The sequence below is a fragment of the Felis catus genome, chromosome A1 (genome assembly GCF_018350175.1).
Source record: "Felis catus isolate Fca126 chromosome A1, F.catus_Fca126_mat1.0, whole genome shotgun sequence".
Lineage (NCBI taxonomy): Eukaryota > Metazoa > Chordata > Mammalia > Carnivora > Felidae > Felis > Felis catus.
In genome coordinates this window covers 95246518-95262245 of record NC_058368.1, presented here as the reverse complement: position 1 = coordinate 95262245, position 15728 = coordinate 95246518, and the positions used below count along the sequence as shown (strand labels likewise).

Sequence of the window (15728 nt, the reverse complement as noted above, 5' to 3'; positions counted from 1 at the left end):
TGCTTGCAGACTTCATTTTATTTCCATCAAGTGCTGGAGTTAAGTCAAATTTTCATTCTGACATTTAAAAAACCTCCACTATAGGAAATACATAGGTTTAAAATTGGCCTGCTGTTTTTCCATTGGATTCAGGAGGAGACTAGGAATTCGCAAGAATAGGCTTTTCCAATTTTCCACGGCATCTGACCTGACATCTGGAAATAGCCAGAGAGAAATAACTGTGCATGTGTGAAGTGTTGTGGACTTTGCCCAACCCCTTTACCTACAGCATCTCATTTTAAGCCTCCACACAACCCTGATAGGAGCTTAACAATCCTCTTTTCTGACCTATTTAACAGCAAAAAAAAAAAAAAAAAAAAAAAAAAATCAAGGTCTGGAGGAGTTGGGTAATTTGACCAAGGTTTCACAACTAATACATGGAGGAACTGGAACCAGCATTCAGACTTCCCGAATCCCAGATCGGGCCTTTCTGACCACGCTTACCACCGGAATCCAGTTTTCCAGTGGGGCCTGGGGGCCATTGGCAACATGGCCTCCAGTGTAAGAGATTTCTTAGCAGAAGACTCCCATGGTGGTGCTGGAAAGTTCAAGGCTGCCTTCTCCTCCTCCTCCTCCTCCTTCTCCCTCTTCCTCTTCTTAATTTATTGTTTTGGGGGGAGAGAGAGCGCAAACGAGGGAGAGGCAGAGAGAGAGGGAGACACTGCTGACAGCAGTGAGCACCACGCAGGGCTAGCATTCACAAACCATGAGATCTTGACCTGAGCCGAAATCATACGCTCAACTGACTGAGCTACCCGGGTGCCCCGAATTATCAAGGCCTTCTGAGGGATTCTGGAGGGAACCTGCGAGGACCTCCTTCACCCAGCCTCCAACAGCACCTGCAGTGACTACCCAGGAACCGCCTCTCCGCCGGCCTTGACTCCCTATCAATCCCAGCGAATCAGTGCAATGACCACAAGTGCCATGCTCAGAATGTGCCCTGGGGCTGGTTATTCTGGGATCAGCGAGCAAAGGTGCCATGAGCACCGGCCACCGTACGAGTGCAGGGAATGAAGGTGTCACTTCAGGGTCGATTCCGTGACTTTGCTTTCCATGGTGGGTGACCTGAAAGGTGCCCATTTTTTTACAACCCTGCCTTTCTCTCCTGAATATTTCCACCACACATTACTATTATTATTGTAATTTGAGAGTGAGAACACGCATGAGCCGGGGAGAGAGAGAATCCTAAACAGGCTCCACGCTCAGCATGGAGCCCGACACGGGGCTCAATCCCACGACTCTGGAATCGTGACCTGAGACAAAATCAAAGGCCAGAGGCTTAACCAACTGAGCCACCCAGGCGCTGCCCACCACACATTAGTTCAACTTCAGATGACTGGCTGCCTCTTCGGAGTGCAAATCCTTTTCCTTGCAGGGGTGAGGAGTGGGCGTGGGAGCTGGGAGAGGACAGGCAGCACACTGCGTTATATTCATTAAAACCTTAATTCCACTGCCTTTCTCAGATTCTTTATCAGACCTGGCAAGGGTTCAAACTGGGAGCTGGTGGAAGCTGGTAGAAGCGTCCCCACAGAAGTGCTTTCCTGTGCAAGCTCTGAGGCCAGCAGTGCCTTCAGCTTGACCGCTCTAGACAGAGCATCGGCTCCCCTGCTCACGACCGGCTCCCGTGCTCCCTCCCGAGGACACCCACCACCTACCTGAAGGCAGGGTGTCTCAGGTCATCGTCCGGCTGAACTCTAAGTCCCTTCCGCCCAGGACATGGCATTGGATATTTCCCGTTGAGGGCTGAGCCGCAGGGAGGCGACAGGCTCAGATCCAGAGAGAACGGGGCATCTTCCCTTTGGAGTAAGCAAAGCAGTAAAGCGAGACTCAGAAGGGGAGGCTGCCAAGGGAGAAGGGTTACTGAGATACAATAAAAACACGCTTGACAGTTTTGCTTATAATGGAGCCACCACAGGGAGCTTTCCAAGTGCCCACTACCGCCAATTCGCAAAAAGGCTGACCCTTCAGCATGAGACCTCAGCGGACAGAGAAGGTCCCTCACCTCCTGGCACAGGGCGGAAGGGTAGACTTACCTCCTAATCCCAAACTCGGGGAGTGTGCGACCTGGTCAATAACCTCCTACCTTTTGCAAACGTGTTCTCATTTGCTTGCTCCCATCCGCACCACCTCATGACAAACTTGTCTCTTTGCGGAGTCCCCGGTCCTCCTCCGCCCTGTACTTCGCAGAGAGTCTCTCTCATTGCTTCTGATCTCCTTTTTGATGAGCTAACCCCTTTGCATGTTCAGATTTGTTTTTTGTGTACATTCTTTTCAAACTGACGAAAAGCAAAGGGACGGCAGGGCGTTCTTTGATTTCTCTCTCCGGCACATGGAAGATGAATTCTCTGTGTGTGTTTAGAAGTGATTTGCTTCCTCCCAGATTTTATTTTCATGAGGTTAAGAAAGCAATTGAGCAAGGAGTTAAGGATCCCAGGAACCGCGACTGTGGCCGTGTATTACCTACATGCCGCTCTCTGCTTGTGTTCAGACTGGGTTCACCAAGCAAACGGAAGCATCTTTTCTTGTGTCCTTCTCTTCACGTTAACATGTGAAATTACACTAAGGGACAAGATTATCGCTATTTTATCGTTATTGTTTACTTATATCTGCTTTGTTCCAGAAACAATTTAAAGCAGCATTATGGGGGCACCGGGGGGCAGGGGGCGGGTAGAGTGGGCTCAGTCGGTTAAGCATTTGACTTCGGTCCAGCTCGTGATCTCGCAGTTCATGGGTTCAAGCCCCACATCGGGCTCTGTGGTGACAGCTTCGAGCCTGGAGCCTGGAGACTACTTTGGATTCTGCGTCTCCCTCTCTCTCTGCCCCTCTCCTGTGCGCTCTGTCTCTCTCTTTCAAAAATAAATATTTTTAAAAAATTAAGCAGCATTATGTATGAATTTCTGACCTATGTACAGGAGCAGTTCTATTTGATTTTTTTATCAAATCCACTTTTTAATGATTGATATGTTAATGATGTGATTAATCGTTTGGGTTTGATTCATTTAGATCGTCATTTGCGTTTCATCAAGATGTGTTTTCTTTTTTTTTTATTTTTTTAACGTTTATTTATTTTTGAGACAGAGAGAGACAGAGCATGAATGGGGGAGGGTCAGAGAGAGAGGGAGACACAGAATCTGAAGCAGGCTCCAGGCTCTGAGCTGTCAGCACAGAGCCCGACGTGGGGCTCGAACTCACGGACCGCGAGATCATGACCTGAGCCGAAGTCGGCCGCTTAACGGACTGAGCCACCCAGGCGCCCCTCAAGATGTGTTTTCAAGGTGATACTTGATGTCCTTCTCAAAATGCTCCATTTCTCAGCATGGGGAGCCTCTATCTTCTATAAGCAAACAAAATCTGAACCACGGCCTTCTGACTGACAGGAAGCTGAAATCTAAGTGTGGGGAGGTTAAGTAATCCCACCAAGGTTTGCAGAACACTTGAGAAGCCCACTTTTCCTTATGCCTATGTGTTTTCTATAAGGTACATTTCTCTACAAGATACACAAGTCTGGGGCGCCTGGGTGGCTCGGTCGGTTAAGCGTCTGACTCTGGATCTCAGCTCAGGTCATGATCCCATGGTTTGTGAATTCAATCCCAGCATTGGGCTCTGTGCTGATGGCATGGAACCTGCTTGGGATTCTGTCTTTCCTTCGCTCTGCCCCTCACCTGCTTGTGCTCTCTGTCTCTCTGAAAATAAAAAAAAAAAAAAAGACACACAAGTCTGTACAATTCCTCAAAGAAATCTAGGAGACAATAATCACCACCTACCTCCACAGCAGGCTGAAACAATGCCCTGAAAGCCTCGGGCCCCAAGCATAGTCTTTCTCCAGCTGGTAGAGAAAACTGTGCCCAGGAGCATCCTTTTAGGACACCCCACAGTCAGGATGTGACCTTCTGGGCATTCCGAGTAGGTATGTTGAGTTCATACGGAGTTGAGTTCATGTGAAATAGAATGGTTAGGCCAGAAAGGTGGCATGTGTTTTTAATAGGACACAGAACATCAAAAAATGTTGAATACACAGTGAGAAAACTGTTCTCTGCTTTCCTTTTCATTTTCAATTCCTTTTCAGTGCCTCCAGTGACATTAAGGAGAAAGTCTCCACTAAATGGTAGTAGACATTTAACACCCCATCTCCCTCTGGCTAAGTTTAACCATCAATAAGGAGCTGGCATCAGGTAAGAACCTTGGGCAAGCAACAGTAACCAGCCACAATCTACTGATGACGCTTCATTTTTACTGTATTTGGATTGTTTACCTTCTCTTTCTTTTTTTTAATTTTTTTTAATGTTTATCTATTTTTGAGAGAAAGGGACAGAGCATGAACAGGGAAAGCACAGAGAGAGGAGACACAGAATCCCAAGCAGGCTCCAGGCTCTGAACTGTCAGCACAGAGCCCGACGTGGGGCTCGAACTCATTAACCACGAGATCACGACCTGAGCTGAAGTCAGATGCTTAACTGACTGAGCCACCCAGGTGCCCCAATGTTTACCTTCTCCTTCTATCAAGTGATGCTAGTTGTCCACTGAGGTAGTGATATAAAGTCTCATTTAAAATAAACATTTTTTAATGTTTTTAAAAATTAAAATAAATGATTGTATAGGTGATATGTTTTTTAGGTTGATTTATTTATTTTGAGAGAGACAGAGAGAGTGAAAGAGAATCCCAAGCAGGCTCTACACTGTCAGTGCAGAGCCCAATGTGGGGCTCCAACTCACAAACCGTGAGATCATGACCTGAGCCAAAATCAAGAGTCAGATGCTTAATTGCCTGAGCCATCCGGGTGCCCCTGTTAACAATGACATTTGGGGTAAGAGGAAGAAAAACAAAAAGGGTCTTCAATGAAAGACAAGAAGCTAATGTCCTGAGAGCAAAATTGGCATCAATCTCAGAAGAGTTGAGTCTGAGGCCAATACTCCTACTGATAAGCCATGGGAGGTGATGAACGTCTGGTTATTGATCTCTCCACCTATAAAGGGGATATAATAAAAATATTCACTTGGACCACCTGGATGACTCGCTCAGTTGAGCATCCAACTTTTGATTTCAGCTCAGTTCATGATCCCAGGGTTGTGAGATCAAGCCCCATATCGGACTCCATGCTGACCATGGAGCCTGCTTGAAATTCTCTCTCTCTCTCTCTCTCTCTCTCTCTCTCTCTCTCTCTCTCTCTCTCCCCCCTCCTCCCCTGCTCACTCACTCTCTCTAACATACATTTTTAAAAATTAAAAAAATATATTAACTTGACCTCTTTACAGATTGGTGTTGAAGGATCAAATGACAGTGTGTAAGGGAACGTCTGTTACAAACTATAAAATATTATATCCAGGTAAGGGATTATCATAATAAATGAGCAATGGGTGAGGGGGGAGATAAGGGAGGATCAAAGCAAATTAGCCTAAAGAAAATTAATTAGCTAGAAAGAAAATTCTACCGTCCCATTAGGTAGATGGACCTGGGTTTTGGGAAGCCGGGAAGTGACCAGATTGTCATTTGGTTTGTACAAGGGGAGGGATCAGAGGAAGAAAAACAATCAAAAACAAACAAACAAAAGCCTCCTTCAAAGGGAAGACCCCCCCCCCCACCCTCTAGAAGAGAAGAGAAAGCTGGGGAGACCCTAGGTCTGGGTGAAACTCTCATGAGGCTGAAACCACCACATAATGGGCTCTGTGCCTCTTTCCTCACCTGCTCTGGTCCCTCCGAACACGGTTGTGTCCTGACAAGTCCTGGCACATGCAGGTAAGCACTTTGGGTCCACTGCACAGGAGGCCACTCAAGTTGTCCTAGATGAAGGGGACGGGAATGGGCAGAGGAAACCGCATTGAGGCGACAACGCTGTTGGCTTCCCTCAGTACTGAACATCCAGGACCCAGTACAAGTGCCTGAAAGAATGGGGGTCCAGGAAGGACTCGTTTGGTGAGTGCAAGGAAGAAGAAAGTGGGGGAGGAAGGGAGGGAGAGAGAGAGCAAGAGGAAGGAAGAAGAAAAAAGCTCCAGCTTCCAGACCAACACCCCAAGTGAGGGGAGGCCAAAGTGGGAATTTTATCCCATGCCTCCCGGGACGGCAAGGAGACCTTAAGGGTGCTGAGTGTGGGGCTGAGAGTCTACGGAACTGACTCACAACCTCCCTTTGCCCACCTGCTGTAACTGGGGGATGCTGGGCACATTCCTACCTTCTCTGACTGTGAGCGTGTCTCACCAACACCATGGGAATGGGCAGACCAGCCTCACACGGAGTAATCGACATTAAATGGGACGAAAAATATACGCATGCACACATAGTAAGATGGGCCAGAATTGTAGCTTTAGTCGTTATGGTTGTTGGTGCTATTGCATACGCTCTACGAAAACGCAGGGGAATTATTTTGATTCTGTTAAAAGTGTGACACGATATGGATTTTCGTTCCATAAACAGATTCTTATAACTTTGCTTCCTAATTAGACTGTATCTGTCATGTCTGTAATTCCTGTGTAATTAAATTGAAATTAAATGTCAATTTGCTTTGAATTACAGAGTAATTCTATGTATACATGCCACGCAATCTGCATTTTGTTAGGAGACGACAACCAAAAATATCCTGACAGTCCCTCTGCAATTACAAAGTGATCTGATTAAGATCAGCGTTGACAAACGACCTGCCAAGGCCTGAAGAAGAAAAACCGTGGGCTGGTGGAGGGGTTGGCAGAGGTTAGGTGCAGCAGGGGAGGGGGCAGTGAGCTCACTGATGACCCCTCCACTCCCCAGGAACCCATGAAATCCTGAACTGACAGTGATCGCTTGGGCAGGCGGTGGGGGTGATCCCTTAAATGAAAAAACAAAAAAAAAATAGAGACCTCAATTACACAACACGCTAACTGGCACGGCTTTCTCTTCACTCTCGAACCCAGCTGTTTTAATTAGGTTGGCGTTTGAGGTCCTGAATCCCCGGGGCCCCAAAGACAGTGATAAATGTAGAGAGAATATTTCAAACCTCATCCAGGAATGTGATCTTTTTGTAATACATAAAATGCCTTCCATCCTCCAATTTAAAAAAAAGAGAGAGAGAGAGAGAGAGAGAGAGGCATGGAAATAATTCCTATTCCATTCCTATCATATCTGTATTGGTCCTGAGCACAGGAGCCATGGGAAAAGATGAGCTAGGTGGGGACATGGGGCAAGGAAAGAACCAGAACGTGAAGGAACCAGGAGCAAATGTGGCAGCACCGAGAGGGAAAGATTCCCACCCGGGCTTTCTCCCTCGTCTCCTTCCTCCAAGGCCACTCTGTGGCCAAGGAAGGTCACTTTCCCTCAGCCTCCCTGCCCTTGGCTTTGCTCTGGGTGCGCTGCTCCCCCAATTATGGCTTCTTTTGGACACTTCACCAAACTCTACCCTGGCACTCCTCCGTGATGAGGAGCTGGTTATTTCCCGTTTATTCAGTGGACATCTCCTTCTTCTGCTCCTCCCCGGGCCTCAGACAACCCCCTCCACCTCCTGGCAAAGTCTGCAGGGCCCCCCAGTGCCAGCCTTCAGAGGTGGGAGAAGGGCCTCGGAGATTACGGGCCAGCAATGCCCAAGTCAAGGGGCCAGTCACAGGCTCCCTTTCTTACACGCTATGACCCTAAGCAAGTCATTTAACTTCCGTGAGCCTCAGTTCTCCCAAATATAAATGGAAGTTAACATAAACTGTCCTGACTTGCATAGAGTTGTTGGAAGAACACATTAGCTAACGTAGATGAAGGTGTGCAGGAAAGAGTAAAGACCCGTCCAGGTTTGTTATATCATCCTCCTCCTGGGAGGTATGTTAGTGTTCTCTCTTTTGCACATGACTAAAAACCCAACCCAGCCCAAGGAGATAGGGGTAGGGGGAAGGGAATTGGGTTTCGGGGACTTTTATAGCTAAAATGTCCGGGGCACGTGTGGCTTTGGGCCTGGCCAGGTGCAGGGATCGGGCAGGGTCCACTGCGTGGCCCATTCAGCTCACATCCTGCTCAGTTTAAGTTCAGTGGGAAAGAGCATGTTCCAGAAGCTCTCTCTCTCCAACCCCAAGACTCATGATGCTATGATCAACTGGTCGCAAACCAATCATGGTGGCCAAGAGGCAATGGGGCATTCACGGGTACCAGTCCCAGCTTCTGGCCCTGGGTCCAGAAATGCCACCGTCCTCACTATCTGAGCTGCACGGACTGACCCAGACGAAGTGAATGGCTCTCTAGGGCACGGAGAACAAGGAAGAATGAAAGTTGGGCAGGATGGTCACACACACGCACCCTCAGATGTGAAGCGATTTGTGGCTGGACTCAATCTTAGAACAAGAAGGAAGCAGATCAAGGGATTTGTGGCTAGACTCAATCTTAGAACAAGAAGGAAGCAGATGAGCTCAGGTCTAAGGAAAGGAGAGGCCCAAGTAGAGAAATTCCTGATTGAAAACAGCAGATAAGGTGAGGAACGGTCGACATTAAATGAGCAAATTGTATCCCTAATTCATGCAGCATAGGAACACCAGACATGGACAGTTCTCTTACAGAAGAAGGAGCGAGAACAGCTACTGATTGACAGGAACTTTAGCCAAATGACAAAACGACAGCGGATGTGCAGCAAAGGGTTGCCCGAATTCTGTTTTCCCATCCGGAGGCAGGAACTCCCCGCCATGTCTGCGTTTCTCCCCAAATGGAGTGTTCCTGCCACCTGACCCTGAATAACATGCCTCACTCTTATTTTTTTTTTTAATAATTATTTTTGAGAGAGACAGAGTGTGAGAGGGGGAGGGCAGAGAGAGGGAGAGAGAGAGAGAGAGAGAGAGAGAGAGAGAGAGAGAGAGAGAGAATCTCAAGCAGGCTCTGCACTGTCAGAGCGGAGTCAGAGGTGGGACTCAAACCTATGAACCGCGAGATTGTGACCGGAGCCAAAGTCAGACGCTTAACCCACTGAGCCACCCAGGCGCTCCATGTTCTTTTTTCTCCCTCTTCTCTTTAAAGTGAAAGCTAAGGCACATCCCTAGACCAGCTACTGTGGAGGAGGCATTTAGCCAGCCGTTGGCTCCCCCGCTGGCCAAGGACATCTGCCATGTGACATAGATTCTGATACATCTGCACGAGAATTTTCTTTAAGGTCATTGTGCTTGTGGTGTGCATCTCTTGTGTTCTGAATATTTCAGAATGTTGCATAACGGGCAACTCGGAAAAGTCAACACTTTTCTTTCTTTTTTTTTAGCTGCCAAGTTCCATGGACGATATATTTTTTTAAAAAGTGCAACATTTATGGAAAGGAAATTGTTATCGCCGAATAGGTCTTAAACCTAAGCTTATTATTGCTCAGAATGTAAAGCCATCTATCATCTGTGATTGCCTTTTCTGTCTATTTGGCCATTTTGGAATTAAAGATGTACCTCTAGGACTTGGGCTCTACACTTTATGAGCTTGGCTTTTCCTTCAACATTGATTTTCACTTGGCATGGTTCTCTCCCTCCAGAAGGTCAACTCAGCTGTTCAGAAACCAATAAAGCCACATGTTGGTCCTTGTGTTTATGTTCTCCTTTTCGTCTAAGTAATTATTATCTGGACATGGGAATTTAAAACTCATAAGGTATATAAAGGGATACATTGCAAAGCAAGTGCCCCCAGGGCACAGGCCCAGAGTCTGTCACTGTTTGTGTGTCTTTTCATACACATGGATGTCCCATGCCTATTCAAACTGTTTATATATATATTTTTTAATTTTCCCATGAAGGGCACATAGTATATATGTTTCTGAAACTTGTTTTGGCTTCTGTTTTAGTTTTGTTTTTTTTTCAATGTTTTTATTTGTTTTTGAGAGAGAGAGAGAGCGAGAGAGAGAGCATATGAGCATGTGGGGCAGAGGCAGAGGGGGACAGAGGATCCGAAGCAGGCTCCGCGCTGACAGTGTGGAACCTGTTTGGGATTCTCTCTCTTTCTGCCCCTCCCCTGTTCTCTCTCTCTCTCAAAAATAAATAAACTGTAAAAATATTTTAAAAGGTATAAAAGTGTATTTACGAAAAAGTAAGCTTCCTGAATACCACTGTTTGAAAGCCATTCCGTTTCCATTGTGTCTGTTACCCGCTTTTTTATATATCCCTAGAAATGGAATGTTCTATACCTCCCCTTTTCTCATTTAACCAGGTATCTTGGTTATTTGGCTATGTATCAGGATATAAAGAGGTTCTCATTCTTTTTTACAGCTGAATAGCATTCTATAGAGGAATGTGCCATAATTTAATTCAGCCAGTCCCCTTTTAATGGATTTGTAGATTATTCCGAGTTTTTTTGCTAGTTCAAACAACGCTGCAATAAATAATCTTCCAGACACATCATTTGGCGAAAGGACGCATATGTCCAATGGAGGATACATTTCTAGAAATAAAACTATTGGGGCAAAAGGTAGCTGTATTTTAAAATATGGTAACTACTGCCAGATTGCCTTCTATGGAGGTTGTTACCAAATTACATTCCAACAGGAAGTTATAGGCCTGACTGTGTCCCCACGCTCCCACCTTACCAGAATACACATAATGCATAAAGGAACTTTTTGAACTTTGCCAAACTGAGAAATTAAATGGTATTTCATTACGGTATTAATTTGAGTACCTCATCTTACAAATAATCATTTTAATATGTTTAAAAAACATTTATAGGGGCGCCTGCGTGGCTCAGTCGGTTAAGCTTCTGACTTCGGCTCCAATCACGATCTCACGGTTTGTGAGTTCAAGCCCTGCATCAGGCTCTGCACTGACAGCTCAGAGCCTGGAGCCTGCTTCGGATTCTGCGTCTCCCTCTCTCTGGGCCCCTCCCCCCCTCTCTCTCTCTCTCTCTCTCTGTCAAAAATAAACATTACAAAAAATTTCTATTTCCTTTGCTGTGATCTGACTTTTCATATTTGTCTATTTGTTCTATTGGTTTGGTGTTCTCCTTACTGACTTGGAGGAGATTTTTGTACACTAAGGAAAATAGCTCTTTGCATGAACTGTTAAGTTATAACTTCCCGTTTGTCTTCGACTTTACTTTTTTGTCGTGCAGAAACATGGATTTTTTTTTTTTTTTTTTTTTTTTGAGACAGAGAGAGACAGAGCACGAACGGGGGAGGGTCAGAGAGAGGGAGACACAGAATCTGAAACAGGCTCCAGGCTCTGAGCTGTCAGCACAGAGCCGACGCGGGGCTCGAACTCACGGACCGCGAAATCGTGACCTGAGCCGAGGTCGGCCGCTTAAACGACTGAGCCACCCAGGCGCCCCCAGAAACATGGATTTTTATATAGACTAATTACCGGTCTCTGATGCTAAAGGCTTTATGTGGCACATAGAAATGGCTTCCCCAAGCTGGAGATTATTGTTTTAATTTTTTTCTTTTTCTTTTTCTTTTTTTTTTTTCCTGGCATGGTTTCAAATGTGTGCAGATTTTGCACTTAAATTTTTGGCAGATATTGATAAAATTTTGGCAGATTATACTCACCTATGTTCCCAGGGACACTGCATGTTTACTCTTTGAAGTGTCTGTTGTTTGTCTCCTACGAATTGCCCATTCTTGCCTCCTTAACAGCCTTGGGAGCAAAGGCTGTGTCTTCGATCTAATCCATCTTAAGTCACAGCATCGAGCACAGGACTGTGCACGTGAAGGACAATCACGAAGGTTCTCTTTTTTTACTGGGAATAATTTCTGACCAAGCAAGGATGGCGTGCCACATTGCTGGCCCCCTTCCATGCCAAGTGGTGCTGGCAAGGTGAACCATGTTGCATCGGAGACGACAGTCTCTGAAGCACAAATGAGAATCATGGTCTACTTGGTTTTGGACTTTAAGGAATTTATACATGAAGTTTTACAAAGCACAGTAGTTAAAATCCTGCTAACTGCATATCAAGGATCTCCATTATTGAGGGGAGGTGAATGCATGAAATTGGGAATCCTCCCTAAGTCCAGAATGCTACCTGTTAGGGGAGCCTGGGTGGCTCAGGTGGTGAAGTGTCTGACTTTGGCTCAGGTGATGATCTCGTGGTCTGTGAGTTTGAGCCCCACGTGGGGCTCTGTGCTGACAGCTCAGAGCCTGGAGCGCGCTTTGGATTCTGTGTCTCCCTCTCTCTGCCCCTCCCCCACTCACGCTCTGTCTCTCTCTCAAAAAAAAAAAAAAAAGAATGCCACCAGTTAGGACACTCAGGGAAGTGCATTGGGTCCTGAAGGATGAGTCCCTGAGCAAAGTAGACTAAACCAAAGAGACGGACTGTGCCTACTTGAAAGCATGTTTAACCCCTCAATAACATATAATTTATGGAATGTTATTAAATATGGACCTATTGGTACAGAGCAGAGAGGCTCTTGGAAAACAATTCTCTTCCCTGTGGCCTGCTCTCCCTGGGCTTATATGGAAGTTTAATTCATTCCCTTAAATTAAAAAAAATAACAATATAATGAAATATGGTGCTTCGGCAGAATGCAAAAGCCTTCCGATGAATTCAACTCTCTTTCCCATCACTTTGGCAAACAGAGAGACACGAATTGTATAAATTGGTATAACAAGAGGCTGGGGGAAAATCAGAGCCACACCTTTCCTACAATTGCTGGGTTTCCCCCAAAGAATAGATCTCAGCTTCATCTTCCCTTCCTAAGATTCCAAAATCTCGGTGAAAATCTCCAAGGTAGAAGGCTTCATAATTAAGGGACTCAGGACCTGATGAGGTAACAGTGGACATTTGTGGTCCTTTGACAGCTCAGTGTGTTTCCTCTTCTGGTTACAGCCCCTCAACGTTCCTTGAGGCAATCAGCTGTCTCCAACTTCTGTGTTTTCAGGATGTGCTTGACCCTATCCCTGGGGGGACTGGCATGTTATTTAGGTTGTGAGTCAGTGTCTTCTCTTCCTTAGCGGTGGTGTTTAGGACAGGATCAGGTACGCCATCCAACTCACATTCCATGTGACCTAGACCTGAGTCTTTTCCTGGAACAATTTTGGGGAAAAAAAAGTGCTCCTTCTGCTGGGACAGCATAGCTGAGAACAATGGGGTCAAGGGTCTATTTGAGAAGGAAACTAACTGGGAGCAAAGTAAGGCTGAGGGATAGAGGGAGCTCTCCAGTCCTAAAGACCTGATATGACCCCCTGTATCCAGCTATGCCAGAGACAGGTCAGCAGATTAATTCCTCATCTCTCCCGCTTTAAAATTTTAGGTCGGGGGCGCCTGGGTGGCTCAGTCGGTTAAGCGTCCGACTTCAGCTCAAGTCATGATCTCGTGGTCCATGAGTTTGAACCCCGTGTCGAGCTCTGTGCTGATAGCTCAGAGCCTGGAGCCTGCTTTGGATTCTGTGTCTCCTTCTCTCTCTGCCCTTCCCCCATTCACGCTTTGTCTCTGTCTCTGAAAAATGAATACACACAAAAAATTGTAGTTCGAACCGGGTTTCTGTCAGTTACAATCGATGGAGTCCACTAACATGGTAGAAGGAATAGGCGAGGCAAAGTCCGTTCATGAGTGAATCTGTGACGGATTTCATAAATATGGTCCCATGTCAATCAATCAAGGCAACAAATGAAGCCTGGGAATATTTGTGATGTTTTACACAATCTCATTTAGCAATAATGAGTAAACTGTCATTAATTCCCATTTGTAGTCCCCCCACTAGAAACTTTTTCTGGTTTGTTTTGCTTCCCTGTCAGTCTCAGTAAGATACTGTATATCCATTCCACTTTGATGTAGATAAACAAACATTATAAGGCATTCTCTATGACTCAAATTGAATTCCACACAGTCAGGGGGCACCTGGGTGGCTCAGTCAGTTAAGCGTCTGACCCTTGATTTCAGCTCAGGTCATGCTCTCACGGTTCATGAGATGCAGCCCTGCATCAGACTCTCCACTGACAGCGTGGAGCCTGCCTGGGATTCTCACTCTCTCCCTCTCTCTCTCTGCCCCTCCTCCACTCGTGCACGCAGGCTCACTCTCTCTCTCCCTCTCTAAGTAAGTAAATAAACTTTATAAAATATATATTTAAAAAGAAATCCACACAGTCAGGAAAGAGGTATACAGGCATACAAAAATGCCCACATGTGATATAATTTCATGACAAAGAGTCTCATCGCTCACGTGTACCATGGATGATTTAGAAAGACAATTTAAGAAACAATTTAGTGACGAGACGTATTTAAAATAGCCTAATGAAAACGTTTCCAGACTCAAGTTCTCCAGAAACCTGCAAATGTAGGAGAGTATCTTCACTTGTTAAAACCAGCTATCTTTAATAGCTGAAAATGTTCTAGACCAATGGTTCTCAAGCTTGTTTGTATATCAGAATCGCCTGGAAAGATGATATACACATATACAGTTTTCTGCTGGGGGAACCAAGTTGACAGAAACAGTATAGGTCCTATACTATACCTTTGACTTACAACATGTGTGCTAGTCCCAGGATCTAAAACCAATGATAACAGTCAAGCATATGGATATATGTATGTATATTCACATACACATAACTGCACACAGTCTGGCTCCGTCATGATCTCACAGTTCCTGAGTTCTAGCATCGGGCTCCATGCTGAAAGTGCAGAGCCTGCTTGGAATTCTCTCTCTCCCTCCCTCCCTCTCTGCCCCTCCCCTGCTCTCTCTCTCTCAAAATAAATAAATAAACCTTTTAAAAAAAAGAATATCAAGTTTAAAGAGTTTGAACACTTTTCCTGAGGCCATACAACAGGGCAAATCCAGGACTTTAAACCCAGACCCTTAACCACTCCAAAATACAGATATCATAGCCCGTGTCACAACTGATGCATGAAATCAATAACTGAACTTTACTAGCAACATCATTAGAGAATTGGATAGAGTAATACTGCTCACAAAGGGAAAATAAGCAATGCAAACAGTTCCTAAAAATAAAGACATGTATCCTAGAGAGCTGAAAGCAGTCTCTATTTAACTCCTTAGAAGCCAATTTTAGAAGAAAAAAAAAAAAAAAACTGTTGCCAGGTTATCTGAAAGGTCTGCATACAAGAAACTGTATACCCTCCATTACTACAAAGACCTATATCTCATCTTTTCTCTTCTCTTCCTTTAATTAAGAATCTGAGTCCCAACAGATGTCTTGGGTGTTGATGCACGGGTCCAGAGAGGGGCATCCCACAGGCATCTAATTCACGCCACCAAAAGCCACGGTAACAGGGTGGAGACAGGGAGTAGATTTTTCCAGTGTGTAAATTACACAAGTCCTTCTTTTTTTTTTTTTTTTTTTTTTTTTTTGCTTTTTCTCCCCCTTAACTGCAACTAAACGACATCAAAAACATATCCCTTTTAGAGGCAGGCAGGATACAGGAAGATTTTAAAACCATCTAGAAATAGTAGCAACTGGTGTATAATAAAGAGAAGATTCTGAGAGAACACCAAATTGCAAGAGTTTGGGAAGGGCAGTTTAAAGAATGGGCCTGGGGTGCCTGGGTGGCTCAGTCAGTTAAGCAGCAGACTTTGGCTCCGGTTATGGCCTCAAGGTTCCTGAGTTCGTGCCCCACAGCTAGTTCTCTATTGTCAGCACAGAGCCCACTTTAAATCCTCTGTCCCCCTCTCTCTCTGCTCCTTCCCCACTTGCTTTCTCTCTCTCTCTCTCTCTCTCTCTCTCACAAAAAGAAACATTAAAATAAAGAAAGAATTGGCCCCTACACTGGTAACAAACAAGACAATACAATCTCGGGTTCCTTCCCAGCTCTGAGTCACTTCATCTTCCCTAGGACGCCCTTATTG

General features: G+C 45.4%; 1 long non-coding RNA gene across 2 annotated transcripts in view; it reads right to left on the bottom strand.

The window, feature by feature from the left end:
• The window catches only part of LOC109499875, a 77240-nt gene continuing 61512 nt past the window's right edge, over positions 1-15728 (bottom strand). Inside the window, exons 4-7 of one of the 2 annotated variants that reach the window (XR_006598039.1) lie at positions 5720-5817; positions 2123-2598; positions 1695-1835; positions 1-194 (exon numbers count right to left, since the gene is read on the bottom strand). This is a non-coding gene — a long non-coding RNA (uncharacterized LOC109499875). Of the gene's footprint in view, positions 195-1694; positions 2599-5719; positions 5818-15728 lie in introns of both variants that reach the window. The other variant, XR_006598034.1, reaches the window with a different exon arrangement.